The 16,980-nt window shown below is 39.9% G+C and overlaps 3 non-coding genes across 3 annotated transcripts; all 3 read right to left on the reverse strand.

Annotated features, from left to right (window-relative positions):
- Positions 1–1,561: 1,561 nt before the first annotated feature.
- trnav-aac (transfer RNA valine (anticodon AAC)) lies at positions 1,562–1,634 on the reverse strand. The gene has a single exon. It is a non-coding gene; the product is annotated as a tRNA-Val (tRNA).
- A 2,816-nt stretch (positions 1,635–4,450) lies between these two features.
- Positions 4,451–4,523, reverse strand: trnav-cac (transfer RNA valine (anticodon CAC)). The gene has a single exon. It is a non-coding gene; the product is annotated as a tRNA-Val (tRNA).
- A 5,069-nt stretch (positions 4,524–9,592) lies between these two features.
- Positions 9,593–9,665, reverse strand: trnav-cac (transfer RNA valine (anticodon CAC)). Its single transcript has one exon. It is a non-coding gene; the product is annotated as a tRNA-Val (tRNA).
- Positions 9,666–16,980: the final 7,315 nt, after the last annotated feature.

The following is a 16,980-nucleotide window of genomic DNA, read 5'->3' on the forward strand; positions in this document are numbered from 1 at the left end:
GAATTTACTTTTAAGAATTAGCTAAGTAGCATAACTTATCTCTGTTAGTAGATCAAATACAGATGCACTCGTGGTGTTTCTGTTTTGTTTACTTTTGTTTGAAATACATGGATTAGCACACCCATCATGCTACAATGAGTTTTACATCATGCCTGTGACAATTGAAATCAGCCTTAAGCACAGCTCCTAAAGCACAGTCCTTGCATCACCAGAGCAAAAGTGTGCTGCATATATTGACTTTCTCAGTTTGCAAATAGAGCCCCAACAGAGAAACTACTCTTTATGTCCATACTAAGATGATAGTAATCTTCTGATCTTGAAATTTTAATTTTGCACAATGTGGAACCAAGTTGCAGAAGAAGACGTTGGGGATTTCACATGAGTTATAGTGCCAGATTTTGGAGTACAGGAATTGGAGAACTCAATCGGAGTAAGTAGGGAGTTCAAAAAATCTTTTCACTCTGCTGCAAGAAGGCCATTCAATTCCCTGATGTCTACTTCAAATACAAGAGTTAGAAACCCAAGAACCAACTACTGTTTCTGCTCAGCTTCAATTCAAGGACCTTTTACGTATAATGCAAAGGTGATGACCACTTCACTACAGAAATCATGCAAAGACTCCTTGATGCAGTATGGTATCAATGCACTTTCAGAACAATCTTTTCACCAACTCATACCCAAAACTGATAATGAGTGCAAGTTATTGAGTAAAAGAATGAATATAATTTATGCCAAAACCTTTCATATTTGCAAGTTCACAAATAGCTGCCATTTTACGCAAATTTAGTGGGTATGTTGGATGGCCTAAAATGCTAATAATGAGCAGATGTACCTAAAATTCAAATGGTTCACAAGTCCAATTTTTCAGAAATATCTGATTCAAACTTGCAGAAAAAATATTGGTTAGCTGACAGGAAACCCTATAGTCCGAGCGACACTTCAGTCCAAACTGCTGGTCCTGGAAAATGGTAGGTTCTGTTCTGGCTTTCTAAACTTATGCAGCAGGGCCATGTGAGATCTTCACTGCTTAAGGCCATAAAACCCGAAGATCTCTTTCTTTGCAGTCCCAATAGTTGTGCTCAGAACCTCACTCCTCTCAATTGTACTTTGAAGTCATGAGCAGTATTGCCTTCTTTTAACGTTTTGAATATAGTTAAAAAGCAGCTCAGCTGCAGTTCAATGATGGTGAGTTTAAGTTGATTTCCCTGTGCAGTTCTTTAGCCTCGCCTGCCCATGCTTCCCTTTGTTCCAACTATTTCAAACAGCAAAAATGGATGAGAAATGCTTCTGCACAGTATATAAGCTGGGACCTGTAACCTGGAAAGCAAATGCATTGACCACTACTCTAGAAAAATCAAGAGTGTTCAACATCTATATCAATCAATAATTATACCCCCAAAAGGTCTGGTTGTTAACAGGATTTATGACAAAATGATGCTGCAATTAGACAAGGAGCTTGGCGTCTCAGTCTCAGGACCTAAAGGGGAAACTGCAAAAAGAGAACCACTTCATACACTGTTTACAAACAACAATTGCCCCACTAGTGTGCTATCAAGAGGGATGTTTCTGCCCAGTTTCGAACTGAAGACCTTTCGCGTGTTAGGCGAATGTGATGACCACTACACTACAGAAACCACTGTTAAAAGGTTCTTTGGGCTCACTCTCCAGCTTTTGCTCATTTTTGGCACTTGAAAATCATAGCTTTAAATCTGGCTAAGGAGTCTGACTTCTCAATCATTAGGATGGAAATTCTCACAACCCCACCAAAGTTCTCTTGTTTCTTACCATTTGAGGAACAGACTGTTGCTAACTAGGCATATTATGAAGAGTTTTACTTTATCTCTGTAGTTCCCTCATTGGCATATAGAGCATAACCTATTGCGCAAATTCTGTATGCTTGACATTGCCTTGCAAGGATTTTTTCTTTGCCATAGAATTGATGAAATTAACTTTTGAAATTCAGCTAATTAGCATAACCTCTGTTGGGAAACAAAATGAGAACACACTCACCAAAGTTTATGCTTCCTGTAGTAATGTTTAAGAAACTGGCTTGAATTGTCTTCACCCCATTAGGACGCAAAATTCAAACCCAGCAACCAATGTTTACTTGTTTCATTGCCTTTGAGAGACAGAATGTTACTCTCTAGGAATAATATGAAGAACTTTACCTGATCACTGGAAGCTGTTTCACTGGCATGGAAAGCAATCCCTAGTGCACAGATTCTGTATCATAAACATTGCTTTGCATGGATTTTAATTGTCAGGAGACTAGAAGGAATTTACTTTTAAGAATTAGCTAAGTAGCATAACTTATCTCTGTTAGTAGATCAAATACAGATGCACTCGTGGTGTTTCTGTTTTGTTTACTTTTGTTTGAAATACATGGATTAGCACACCCATCATGCTACAATGAGTTTTACATCATGCCTGTGACAATTGAAATCAGCCTTAAGCACAGCTCCTAAAGCACAGTCCTTGCATCACCGGAGCAAAAGTGTGCTGCATATATTGACTTTCTCAGTTTGCAAATAGAGCCCCAACAGAGAAACTACTCTTTATGTCCATACTAAGATGATAGTAATCTTCTGATCTTGAAATTTTAATTTTGCACAATGTGGAACCAAGTTGCAGAAGAAGACGTTGGGGATTTCACATGAGTTATAGTGCCAGATTTTGGAGTACAGGAATTGGAGAACTCAATCGGAGTAAGTAGGGAGTTCAAAAAATCTTTTCACTCTGCTGCAAGAAGGCCATTCGATTCCCTGATGTCTACTTCAAATACAAGAGTCAGAAACCCAAGAACCAACTACTGTTTCTGCTCAGCTTCAATTCAAGGACCTTTTACGTATAATGCAAAGGTGATGACCACTTCACTACAGAAATCATGCAAAGACAGCTTGATGCAGTATGGTATCAATGCACTTTCAGAACAATCTTTTCACCAACTCATACCCAAAACTGATAATGAGTGCAAGTTATTGAGTAAAAGAATGAATATAATTTATGCCAAAACCTTTCATATTTGCAAGTTCACAAATAGCTGCCATTTTACGCAAATTTAGTGGGTATGTTGGATGGCCTAAAATGCTAATAATGAGCAGATGTACCTAAAATTCAAATGGTTCACAAGTCCAATTTTTCAGAAATATCTGATTCAAACTTGCAGAAAAAATATTGGTTAGCTGACAGGAAACCCTCTAGTCCGAGCGACACTTCAGTCCAAACTGCTGGTCCTGGAAAATGGTAGGTTCTGTTCTGGCTTTCTAAACTTATGCAGCAGGGCCATGTGAGATCTTCACTGCTTAAGGCCATAAAACCCGAAGATCTCTTTCTTTGCAGTCCCAATAGTTGTGCTCAGAACCTCACTCCTCTCAATTGTACTTTGAAGTCATGAGCAGTATTGCCTTCTTTTAACGTTTTGAATATAGTTAAAAAGCAGCTCAGCTGCAGTTCAATGATGGTGAGTTTAAGTTGATTTCCCTGTGCAGTTCTTTAGCCTCGCCTGCCCATGCTTCCCTTTGTTCCAACCATTTTATACAGTAAACACCAAAAATGGATGAAAGAGAAATGCTTCTGCACAGTATGGAAGCTGGGACATGTGACCTGGAAAGCAAATGCAATGACCACTACTCTAGACAAATCAAGAGAGTTCAAGATCTATATCAATCAATAATGATCCCCCTAAAAGGTCTTTTAGTCAACAGGATTTATGACAAAATGATGTTGCGATTAGACAAGGAGCTTGGTGCCTCAGTCTGAGGACCTAAAGGGCAAACCGCACAAAGAGTCTCCCACTTGATACACTGCTTACAAAAAGCACGTGCCCAACTACTGTGCTATCAAGAGGGATGTTTCTGCCAGGTATGGAACAGAGGACCTTTCTCGTGTTAGGCGAACATGCTGAGCACTACACTACAGAAACCACTTTAAAATGCTTCTTTGCCTCTCCAGCTTTTGCTCATTTTTGGGGCTTGAAAATCATAGCTTTAAATCTGGCTAAGCAGTATGACTTCTCAAGCATTAGGATGAAAATTCAGACAACCCCACCAAAGTTCTCTTGTTTCCTACCCTTTTAGAAACAGACTGTTGCTAACTAGGCATAATATGAAGAGTTTTACTTTATCTCTGTAGTTCTCTCATTGGCATATAGAGCATAACCTATTGCACAAATTGTGTATGCTTGATATTGCCTTGCAAGGATTTGTTCTTTGCCATAGACTTGATGAAAGAAACTTTTAAATTTCAGCTAATTAGCATAACCTCTGTTAGGAAACAAAACGAGAACACACTCACTGAAGTTTATGCTTGAAAGACTTGAATTAGCATAGCCATTATGCTATGAGTTTTAATTAATCAGCTTGGCCATTAATTAAGGAGCCTGACTTTTTTCTGTGAAGAACAGCTCTCCATTCAATTGAAAGGACAGCAGTTACACATCTACCAAGAGTTGTGTTTCTGCCTGGTATCGAGCCAGGGACCTTTCGCGTGTGAGGCCAACGTGATAACCACTACACTACAGAAACCCTACAGCACTGGCCGTTCAGGATCAGCCCAGCATTTCCTCCTTTTTGGTGCCTGCAAGGCATAGTTTAAAAACTGGCTTGAATTGTCTTCTCCCCGTTAGGACGCAAAATTCAATCCCACCAAGCAATGTTTTCTTGTTTCATTGCCTTTGAGAGACAGAATGTTACTCCCTAGGAATAATATGAAGAGCTTTACCGGATCACTGTAGGCTTATTCATTGGCATGGAAAGCAGTCCCTAGTGCACAAATTCTGCATCATTAACATTGCTTTGCATAGATTTTAATTGTCAGGAGACTATAAGGATGTTACTTTTAAGAATTAGCTAAGTAGCATAACTTATCTCTGTTAGGAGATCAAATACAGATGCACTCGTGGAGTTTCTGTTTTGTTTAATTTTGTTTGAAATACATGGATTAGCACACCCATCATGCTACAATGAGTTTTACATCATCCCTGTGACAATTGAAATCAGCCTTAAACACAGCTCCTAAAGCACAGTCCTTGCATCACCGGAGGACAAGCCTGCTGCATATATTGACTTTCTCGGTTTGCAAATGGAGACAGTGATGGGATATTTTTTTCCAACAGAGAAGCTACTCTTTATGTCCATACTAAGATGCTAGTAATCTTCTGATCTTGAAATTTCCATTTTGCACAATGTAGAACCAAGTTGCAGACGAAGAGGTTAGGGATTTCACATGCGTTATAGTGCCGGAGTTTGGAGTACAGGACTTGGAGAACTCAATTGGAGTAACTAGGGAGTTCAGAAAATCATTTCCCTCTGCTGCAAGAAGGCCATTCGATTCCCTGGTGTCTACTTCAAATAGAAGACACAGAAACCAAAGAACAAGCTAATGTTTCTGCTCAGCTTCAATTCAAGGTCCTTTCACACATAATGCAAACGTGATGACCAATTCACTACAGACACCATGCAAAAATGCCTTGATGCAGTATGGTATCACTGCAATTTCAGAACAATTTTTTCACCAGCTCATCCCCAAAACTGAAAATGTGTGCAAATTATTTAGGAGAAAGAATGAACATCATTTATGCCAAAACCTTTCATATTTGGAAGTTCACAAATAGCTGCCATTTTATGCAAATTTCGTGGGTATGTTGGATGGCCTAAAATGCATTTCATGAGCAGACGTAACTAAAATTCAAATGGTTCACAATTGTAATTTTCAGAAATATCTGATTCAAACTGTCAGAAAAAAATGCTGTTTAGCTGAAAGGGAACCCTCTAGTCCGACCTACACATCAGTCGAAACTGGTGGTCCTGGAAAATTGTAGGTTCTGTTCTTGCTTTCTAAACCTATGTAGCAGGGCCGTGTGAGCTCTTCACTGCTTAAGGCCATAAAAACCGAAGATCTCTTTCATTGCAGTCCCAATAGTTGTCCTCAGAACCTCACTCCTCTCAATTCTACCTTGAAGTCATGAACAGTATTTCCTTCTTTTACCATTTTGAGTGCAGTTAAAAAGCAGCTCAGCTGCAGTTCCATGATGCTGAGTTTAAGTTGATTTCCCTGTGCAGTTCTTTAGCCTCGCCTGCCCATGCTTCCCTTTGTTCCAACCATTTTATACAGTAAACACCAAAAATGGATGAAAGAGAAATGCTTCTGCACAGTATGGAAGCTGGGACATGTGACCTGGAAAGCAAATGCAATGACCACTACTCTAGACAAATCAAGAGAGTTCAAGATCTATATCAATCAATAATGATCCCCCTAAAAGGTCTTTTAGTCAACAGGATTTATGACAAAATGATGTTGCGATTAGACAAGGAGCTTGGTGCCTCAGTCTGAGGACCTAAAGGGCAAACCGCACAAAGAGTCTCCCACTTGATACACTGCTTACAAAAAGCACGTGCCCAACTACTGTGCTATCAAGAGGGATGTTTCTGCCAGGTATGGAACAGAGGACCTTTCTCGTGTTAGGCGAACATGCTGAGCACTACACTACAGAAACCACTTTAAAATGCTTCTTTGCCTCTCCAGCTTTTGCTCATTTTTGGGGCTTGAAAATCATAGCTTTAAATCTGGCTAAGCAGTATGACTTCTCAAGCATTAGGATGAAAATTCAGACAACCCCACCAAAGTTCTCTTGTTTCCTACCCTTTTAGAAACAGACTGTTGCTAACTAGGCATAATATGAAGAGTTTTACTTTATCTCTGTAGTTCTCTCATTGGCATATAGAGCATAACCTATTGCACAAATTGTGTATGCTTGATATTGCCTTGCAAGGATTTGTTCTTTGCCATAGACTTGATGAAAGAAACTTTTAAATTTCAGCTAATTAGCATAACCTCTGTTAGGAAACAAAATGAGAACACACTCACTGAAGTTTATGCTTGAAAGACTTGAATTAGCATAGCCATTATGCTATGAGTTTTAATTAATCAGCTTGGCCATTAATTAAGGAGCCTGACTTTTTTCTGTGAAGAACAGCTCTCCATTCAATTGAAAGGACAGCAGTTACACATCTACCAAGAGTTGTGTTTCTGCCTGGTATCGAGCCAGGGACCTTCCGCGTGTGAGGCCAACGTGATAACCACTACACTACAGAAACCCTACAGCACTGGCCGTTCAGGATCAGCCCAGCATTTCCTCCTTTTTGGTGCCTGCAAGGCATAGTTTAAAAACTGGCTTGAATTGTCTTCTCCCCGTTAGGACGCAAAATTCAATCCCACCAAGCAATGTTTTCTTGTTTCATTGCCTTTGAGAGACAGAATGTTACTCCCTAGGAATAATATGAAGAGCTTTACCGGATCACTGTAGGCTTATTCATTGGCATGGAAAGCAGTCCCTAGTGCACAAATTCTGCATCATTAACATTGCTTTGCATAGATTTTAATTGTCAGGAGACTATAAGGATGTTACTTTTAAGAATTAGCTAAGTAGCATAACTTATCTCTGTTAGGAGATCAAATACAGATGCACTCGTGGAGTTTCTGTTTTGTTTAATTTTGTTTGAAATACATGGATTAGCACACCCATCATGCTACAATGAGTTTTACATCATCCCTGTGACAATTGAAATCAGCCTTAAACACAGCTCCTAAAGCACAGTCCTTGCATCACCGGAGGACAAGCCTGCTGCATATATTGACTTTCTCGGTTTGCAAATGGAGACAGTGATGGGATATTTTTTTCCAACAGAGAAGCTACTCTTTATGTCCATACTAAGATGCTAGTAATCTTCTGATCTTGAAATTTCCATTTTGCACAATGTAGAACCAAGTTGCAGACGAAGAGGTTAGGGATTTCACATGCGTTATAGTGCCGGAGTTTGGAGTACAGGACTTGGAGAACTCAATTGGAGTAACTAGGGAGTTCAGAAAATCATTTCCCTCTGCTGCAAGAAGGCCATTCGATTCCCTGGTGTCTACTTCAAATAGAAGACACAGAAACCAAAGAACAAGCTAATGTTTCTGCTCAGCTTCAATTCAAGGTCCTTTCACACATAATGCAAACGTGATGACCAATTCACTACAGACACCATGCAAAAATGCCTTGATGCAGTATGGTATCACTGCAATTTCAGAACAATTTTTTCACCAGCTCATCCCCAAAACTGAAAATGTGTGCAAATTATTTAGGAGAAAGAATGAACATCATTTATGCCAAAACCTTTCATATTTGGAAGTTCACAAATAGCTGCCATTTTATGCAAATTTCGTGGGTATGTTGGATGGCCTAAAATGCGTTTCATGAGCAGACGTAACTAAAATTCAAATGGTTCACAATTGTAATTTTCAGAAATATCTGATTCAAACTGTCAGAAAAAAATGCTGTTTAGCTGAAAGGGAACCCTCTAGTCCGACCTACACATCAGTCGAAACTGGTGGTCCTGGAAAATTGTAGGTTCTGTTCTTGCTTTCTAAACCTATGTAGCAGGGCCGTGTGAGCTCTTCACTGCTTAAGGCCATAAAAACCGAAGATCTCTTTCATTGCAGTCCCAATAGTTGTCCTCAGAACCTCACTCCTCTCAATTCTACCTTGAAGTCATGAACAGTATTTCCTTCTTTTACCATTTTGAGTGCAGTTAAAAAGCAGCTCAGCTGCAGTTCCATGATGCTGAGTTTAAGTTGATTTCCCTGTGCAGTTCTTTAGCCTCGCCTGCCCATGCTTCCCTTTGTTCCAACCATTTTATACAGTAAACACCAAAAATGGATGAAAGAGAAATGCTTCTGCACAGTATGGAAGCTGGGACATGTGACCTGGAAAGCAAATGCAATGACCACTACTCTAGACAAATCAAGAGAGTTCAAGATCTATATCAATCAATAATGATCCCCCAAAAAGGTCTTTTAGTCAACTGGATTTATGACAAAATGATGTTGCGATTAGACAAGGAGCTTGGTGCCTCAGTCTGAGGACCTAAAGGGCAAACCGCACAAAGAGTCTCCCACTTGATACACTGCTTACAAAATGCACGTGCCCAACTACTGTGCTATCAAGAGGGATGTTTCTGCCAGGTATGGAACAGAGGACCTTTCTCGTGTTAGGCGAACATGCTGAGCACTACACTACATAAACCACTTTAAAATGCTTCTTTGCCTCTCCAGCGTTTGCTCATTTTTGGGGCTTGAAAATCATAGCTTTAAATCTGGCTAAGCAGTATGACTTCTCAAGCATTAGGATGAAAATTCAGACAACCCCACCAAAGTTCTCTTGTTTCCTACCCTTTTAGAAACAGACTGTTGCTATCTAGGCATAATATGAAGAGTTTTACTTTATCTCTGAAGTTCTCTCATTGGCATATAGAGCATAACCTATTGCACAAATTGTGTATGCTTGATATTGCCTTGCAAGGATTTGTTCTTTGCCATAGACTTGATGAAAGTAACGTTTAAATTTCAGCTAATTAGCGTAACCTCTGTTAGGAAACAAAACGAGAACACACTCACTGAAGTTTATGCTTGAAAGACTTGAATTAGCATAACCATTATGCTATGAGTTTTAATTAATCAGCTTGGCCAATAATTAAGGAGCCTGACTTTTTTCTGTGAAGAACAGCTCTCCATTCAATTGAAAGGACAGCAGTTACACATCTACCAAGAGTTGTGTTTCTGCCTGGTATCGAGCCAGGGACCTTTCGCGTGTGAGGCGAACGTGATAACCACTACACTACAGAAACCCTACAGCACCGGCCGTTCAGGATCAGCCCAGCATTTCCTCCTTTTTGGTGCCTGCAAGGCATAGTTTAAAAACTGGCTTGAATTGTCTTCTCCCCGTTAGGACGCAAAATTCAATCCCACCAAGCAATGTTTTCTTGTTTCATTGCCTTTGAGAGACAGAATGTTACTCCCTAGGAATAATATGAAGAGCTTTACCGGATCACTGTAGGCTTATTCATTGGCATGGAAAGCAGTCCCTAGTGCACAAATTCTGCATCATTAACATTGCTTTGCATAGATTTTAATTGTCAGGAGACTATAAGGATGTTACTTTTAAGAATTAGCTAAGTAGTATAACTTATCTCTGTTAGGAGATCAAATACAGATGCACTCGTGGAGTTTCTGTTTTGTTTAATTTTGTTTGAAATACATGGATTAGCACACCCATCATGCTACAATGAGTTTTACATCATCCCTGTGACAATTGAAATCAGCCTTAAACACAGCTCCTAAAGCACAGTCCTTGCATCACCGGAGGACAAGCCTGCTGCATATATTGACTTTCTCGGTTTGCAAATGGAGACAGTGATGGGATATTTTTTTCCAACAGAGAAGCTACTCTTTATGTCCATACTAAGATGCTAGTAATCTTCTGATCTTGAAATTTCCATTTTGCACAATGTAGAACCAAGTTGCAGACGAAGAGGTTAGGGATTTCACATGCGTTATAGTGCCGGAGTTTGGAGTACAGGACTTGGAGAACTCAATTGGAGTAACTAGGGAGTTCAGAAAATCATTTCCCTCTGCTGCAAGAAGGCCATTCGATTCCCTGGTGTCTACTTCAAATAGAAGACACAGAAACCAAAGAACCAGCTAATGTTTCTGCTCAGCTTCAATTCAAGGTCCTTTCACACATAATGCAAACGTGATGACCAATTCACTACAGACACCATGCAAAAATGCCTTGATGCAGTATGGTATCACTGCAATTTCAGAACAATTTTTTCACCAGCTCATCCCCAAAACTGAAAATGTGTGCAAATTATTTAGGAGAAAGAATGAACATCATTTATGCCAAAACCTTTCATATTTGGAAGTTCACAAATAGCTGCCATTTTATGCAAATTTCGTGGGTATGTTGGATGGCCTAAAATGCGTTTCATGAGCAGACGTAACTAAAATTCAAATGGTTCACAATTGTAATTTTCAGAAATATCTGATTCAAACTGTCAGAAAAAAATGCTGTTTAGCTGAAAGGGAACCCTCTAGTCCGACCTACACATCAGTCCAAACTGGTGGTCCTGGAAAATTGTAGGTTCTGTTCTTGCTTTCTAAACCTATGTAGCAGGGCCGTGTGAGCTCTTCACTGCTTAAGGCCATAAAAACCGAAGATCTCTTTCATTGCAGTCCCAATAGTTGTCCTCAGAACCTCACTCCTCTCAATTCTACCTTGAAGTCATGAACAGTATTTCCTTCTTTTACCATTTTGAGTGCAGTTAAAAAGCAGCTCAGCTGCAGTTCCATGATGCTGAGTTTAAGTTGATTTCCCTGTGCAGTTCTTTAGCCTCGCCTGCCCATGGTTCCCTTTGTTCCAACCATTTTATACAGTAAACACCAAAAATGGATGAAAGAGAAATGCTTCTGCACAGTATGGAAGCTGGGACATGTGACCTGGAAAGCAAATGCAATGACCACTACTCTAGACAAATCAAGAGAGTTCAAGATCTATATCAATCAATAATGATCCCCCTAAAAGGTCTTTTAGTCAACAGGATTTATGACAAAATGATGTTGCGATTAGACAAGGAGCTTGGTGCCTCAGTCTGAGGACCTAAAGGGCAAACCGCACAAAGAGTCTCCCACTTGATACACTGCTTACAAAAAGCACGTGCCCAACTACTGTGCTATCAAGAGGGATGTTTCTGCCAGGTATGGAACAGAGGACCTTTCTCGTGTTAGGCGAACATGCTGAGCACTACACTACAGAAACCACTTTAAAATGCTTCTTTGCCTCTCCAGCTTTTGCTCATTTTTGGGGCTTGAAAATCATAGCTTTAAATCTGGCTAAGCAGTATGACTTCTCAAGCATTAGGATGAAAATTCAGACAACCCCACCAAAGTTCTCTTGTTTCCTACCCTTTTAGAAACAGACTGTTGCTAACTAGGCATAATATGAAGAGTTTTACTTTATCTCTGTAGTTCTCTCATTGGCATATAGAGCATAACCTATTGCACAAATTGTGTATGCTTGATATTGCCTTGCAAGGATTTGTTCTTTGCCATAGACTTGATGAAAGTAACTTTTAAATTTCAGCTAATTAGCATAACCTCTGTTAGGAAACAAAACGAGAACACACTCACTGAAGTTTATGCTTGAAAGACTTGAATTAGCATAGCCATTATGCTATGAGTTTTAATTAATCAGCTTGGCCATTAATTAAGGAGCCTGACTTTTTTCTGTGAAGAACAGCTCTCCATTCAATTGAAAGGACAGCAGTTACACATCTACCAAGAGTTGTGTTTCTGCCTGGTATCGAGCCAGGGACCTTTCGCGTGTGAGGCCATCGTGATAACCACTACACTACAGAAACCCTACAGCACTGGCCGTTCAGGATCAGCCCAGCATTTCCTCCTTTTTGGTGCCTGCAAGGCATAGTTTAAAAACTGGCTTGAATTGTCTTCTCCCCGTTTGGACGCAAAATTCAATCCCACCAAGCAATGTTTTCTTGTTTCATTGCCTTTGAGAGACAGAATGTTACTCCCTCGGAATAATATGAAGAGCTTTACCGGATCACTGTAGGCTTATTCATTGGCATGGAAAGCAGTCCCTAGTGCACAAATTCTGCATCATTAACATTGCTTTGCATAGATTTTAATTGTCAGGAGACTATAAGGATGTTACTTTTAAGAATTAGCTAAGTAGCATAACTTATCTCTGTTAGGAGATCAAATACAGATGCACTCGTGGAGTTTCTGTTTTGTTTAATTTTGTTTGAAATACATGGATTAGCACACCCATCATGCTACAATGAGTTTTACATCATCCCTGTGACAATTGAAATCAGCCTTAAACACAGCTCCTAAAGCACAGTCCTTGCATCACCGGAGGACAAGCCTGCTGCATATATTGACTTTCTCGGTTTGCAAATGGAGACAGTGATGGGATATTTTTTTCCAACAGAGAAGCTACTCTTTATGTCCATACTAAGATGCTAGTAATCTTCTGATCTTGAAATTTCCATTTTGCACAATGTAGAACCAAGTTGCAGACGAAGAGGTTAGGGATTTCACATGCGTTATAGTGCCGGAGTTTGGAGTACAGGACTTGGAGAACTCAATTGGAGTAACTAGGGAGTTCAGAAAATCATTTCCCTCTGCTGCAAGAAGGCCATTCGATTCCCTGGTGTCTACTTCAAATAGAAGACACAGAAACCAAAGAACAAGCTAATGTTTCTGCTCAGCTTCAATTCAAGGTCCTTTCACACATAATGCAAACGTGATGACCAATTCACTACAGACACCATGCAAAAATGCCTTGATGCAGTATGGTATCACTGCAATTTCAGAACAATTTTTTCACCAGCTCATCCCCAAAACTGAAAATGTGTGCAAATTATTTAGGAGAAAGAATGAACATCATTTATGCCAAAACCTTTCATATTTGGAAGTTCACAAATAGCTGCCATTTTATGCAAATTTCGTGGGTATGTTGGATGGCCTAAAATGCGTTTCATGAGCAGACGTAACTAAAATTCAAATGGTTCACAATTGTAATTTTCAGAAATATCTGATTCAAACTGTCAGAAAAAAATGCTGTTTAGCTGAAAGGGAACCCTCTAGTCCGACCTACACATCAGTCGAAACTGGTGGTCCTGGAAAATTGTAGGTTCTGTTCTTGCTTTCTAAACCTATGTAGCAGGGCCGTGTGAGCTCTTCACTGCTTAAGGCCATAAAAACCGAAGATCTCTTTCATTGCAGTCCCAATAGTTGTCCTCAGAACCTCACTCCTCTCAATTCTACCTTGAAGTCATGAACAGTATTTCCTTCTTTTACCATTTTGAGTGCAGTTAAAAAGCAGCTCAGCTGCAGTTCCATGATGCTGAGTTTAAGTTGATTTCCCTGTGCAGTTCTTTAGCCTCGCCTGCCCATGCTTCCCTTTGTTCCAACCATTTTATACAGTAAACACCAAAAATGGATGAAAGAGAAATGCTTCTGCACAGTATGGAAGCTGGGACATGTGACCTGGAAAGCAAATGCAATGACCACTACTCTAGACAAATCAAGAGAGTTCAAGATCTATATCAATCAATAATGATCCCCCTAAAAGGTCTTTTAGTCAACAGGATTTATGACAAAATGATGTTGCGATTAGACAAGGAGCTTGGTGCCTCAGTCTGAGGACCTAAAGGGCAAACCGCACAAAGAGTCTCCCACTTGATACACTGCTTACAAAAAGCACGTGCCCAACTACTGTGCTATCAAGAGGGATGTTTCTGCCAGGTATGGAACAGAGGACCTTTCTCGTGTTAGGCGAACATGCTGAGCACTACACTACAGAAACCACTTTAAAATGCTTCTTTGCCTCTCCAGCTTTTGCTCATTTTTGGGGCTTGAAAATCATAGCTTTAAATCTGGCTAAGCAGTATGACTTCTCAAGCATTAGGATGAAAATTCAGACAACCCCACCAAAGTTCTCTTGTTTCCTACCCTTTTAGAAACAGACTGTTGCTAACTAGGCATAATATGAAGAGTTTTACTTTATCTCTGTAGTTCTCTCATTGGCATATAGAGCATAACCTATTGCACAAATTGTGTATGCTTGATATTGCCTTGCAAGGATTTGTTCTTTGCCATAGACTTGATGAAAGAAACTTTTAAATTTCAGCTAATTAGCATAACCTCTGTTAGGAAACAAAATGAGAACACACTCACTGAAGTTTATGCTTGAAAGACTTGAATTAGCATAGCCATTATGCTATGAGTTTTAATTAATCAGCTTGGCCATTAATTAAGGAGCCTGACTTTTTTCTGTGAAGAACAGCTCTCCATTCAATTGAAAGGACAGCAGTTACACATCTACCAAGAGTTGTGTTTCTGCCTGGTATCGAGCCAGGGACCTTCCGCGTGTGAGGCCAACGTGATAACCACTACACTACAGAAACCCTACAGCACTGGCCGTTCAGGATCAGCCCAGCATTTCCTCCTTTTTGGTGCCTGCAAGGCATAGTTTAAAAACTGGCTTGAATTGTCTTCTCCCCGTTAGGACGCAAAATTCAATCCCACCAAGCAATGTTTTCTTGTTTCATTGCCTTTGAGAGACAGAATGTTACTCCCTCGGAATAATATGAAGAGCTTTACCGGATCACTGTAGGCTTATTCATTGGCATGGAAAGCAGTCCCTAGTGCACAAATTCTGCATCATTAACATTGCTTTGCATAGATTTTAATTGTCAGGAGACTATAAGGATGTTACTTTTAAGAATTAGCTAAGTAGCATAACTTATCTCTGTTAGGAGATCAAATACAGATGCACTCGTGGAGTTTCTGTTTTGTTTAATTTTGTTTGAAATACATGGATTAGCACACCCATCATGCTACAATGAGTTTTACATCATCCCTGTGACAATTGAAATCAGCCTTAAACACAGCTCCTAAAGCACAGTCCTTGCATCACCGGAGGACAAGCCTGCTGCATATATTGACTTTCTCGGTTTGCAAATGGAGACAGTGATGGGATATTTTTTTCCAACAGAGAAGCTACTCTTTATGTCCATACTAAGATGCTAGTAATCTTCTGATCTTGAAATTTCCATTTTGCACAATGTAGAACCAAGTTGCAGACGAAGAGGTTAGGGATTTCACATGCGTTATAGTGCCGGAGTTTGGAGTACAGGACTTGGAGAACTCAATTGGAGTAACTAGGGAGTTCAGAAAATCATTTCCCTCTGCTGCAAGAAGGCCATTCGATTCCCTGGTGTCTACTTCAAATAGAAGACACAGAAACCAAAGAACAAGCTAATGTTTCTGCTCAGCTTCAATTCAAGGTCCTTTCACACATAATGCAAACGTGATGACCAATTCACTACAGACACCATGCAAAAATGCCTTGATGCAGTATGGTATCACTGCAATTTCAGAACAATTTTTTCACCAGCTCATCCCCAAAACTGAAAATGTGTGCAAATTATTTAGGAGAAAGAATGAACATCATTTATGCCAAAACCTTTCATATTTGGAAGTTCACAAATAGCTGCCATTTTATGCAAATTTCGTGGGTATGTTGGATGGCCTAAAATGCGTTTCATGAGCAGACGTAACTAAAATTCAAATGGTTCACAATTGTAATTTTCAGAAATATCTGATTCAAACTGTCAGAAAAAAATGCTGTTTAGCTGAAAGGGAACCCTCTAGTCCGACCTACACATCAGTCGAAACTGGTGGTCCTGGAAAATTGTAGGTTCTGTTCTTGCTTTCTAAACCTATGTAGCAGGGCCGTGTGAGCTCTTCACTGCTTAAGGCCATAAAAACCGAAGATCTCTTTCATTGCAGTCCCAATAGTTGTCCTCAGAACCTCACTCCTCTCAATTCTACCTTGAAGTCATGAACAGTATTTCCTTCTTTTACCATTTTGAGTGCAGTTAAAAAGCAGCTCAGCTGCAGTTCCATGATGCTGAGTTTAAGTTGATTTCCCTGTGCAGTTCTTTAGCCTCGCCTGCCCATGCTTCCCTTTGTTCCAACCATTTTATACAGTAAACACCAAAAATGGATGAAAGAGAAATGCTTCTGCACAGTATGGAAGCTGGGACATGTGACCTGGAAAGCAAATGCAATGACCACTACTCTAGACAAATCAAGAGAGTTCAAGATCTATATCAATCAATAATGATCCCCCAAAAAGGTCTTTTAGTCAACTGGATTTATGACAAAATGATGTTGCGATTAGACAAGGAGCTTGGTGCCTCAGTCTGAGGACCTAAAGGGCAAACCGCACAAAGAGTCTCCCACTTGATACACTGCTTACAAAATGCACGTGCCCAACTACTGTGCTATCAAGAGGGATGTTTCTGCCAGGTATGGAACAGAGGACCTTTCTCGTGTTAGGCGAACATGCTGAGCACTACACTACATAAACCACTTTAAAATGCTTCTTTGCCTCTCCAGCGTTTGCTCATTTTTGGGGCTTGAAAATCATAGCTTTAAATCTGGCTAAGCAGTATGACTTCTCAAGCATTAGGATGAAAATTCAGACAACCCCACCAAAGTTCTCTTGTTTCCTACCCTTTTAGAAACAGACTGTTGCTATCTAGGCATAATATGAAGAGTTTTACTTTATCT

The sequence above is a fragment of the Electrophorus electricus genome, chromosome 2 (genome assembly GCF_041902795.1).
Source record: "Electrophorus electricus isolate QZ-2024a chromosome 2, ASM4190279v1, whole genome shotgun sequence".
In the NCBI taxonomy this organism is placed as follows: domain Eukaryota; kingdom Metazoa; phylum Chordata; class Actinopteri; order Gymnotiformes; family Gymnotidae; genus Electrophorus; species Electrophorus electricus.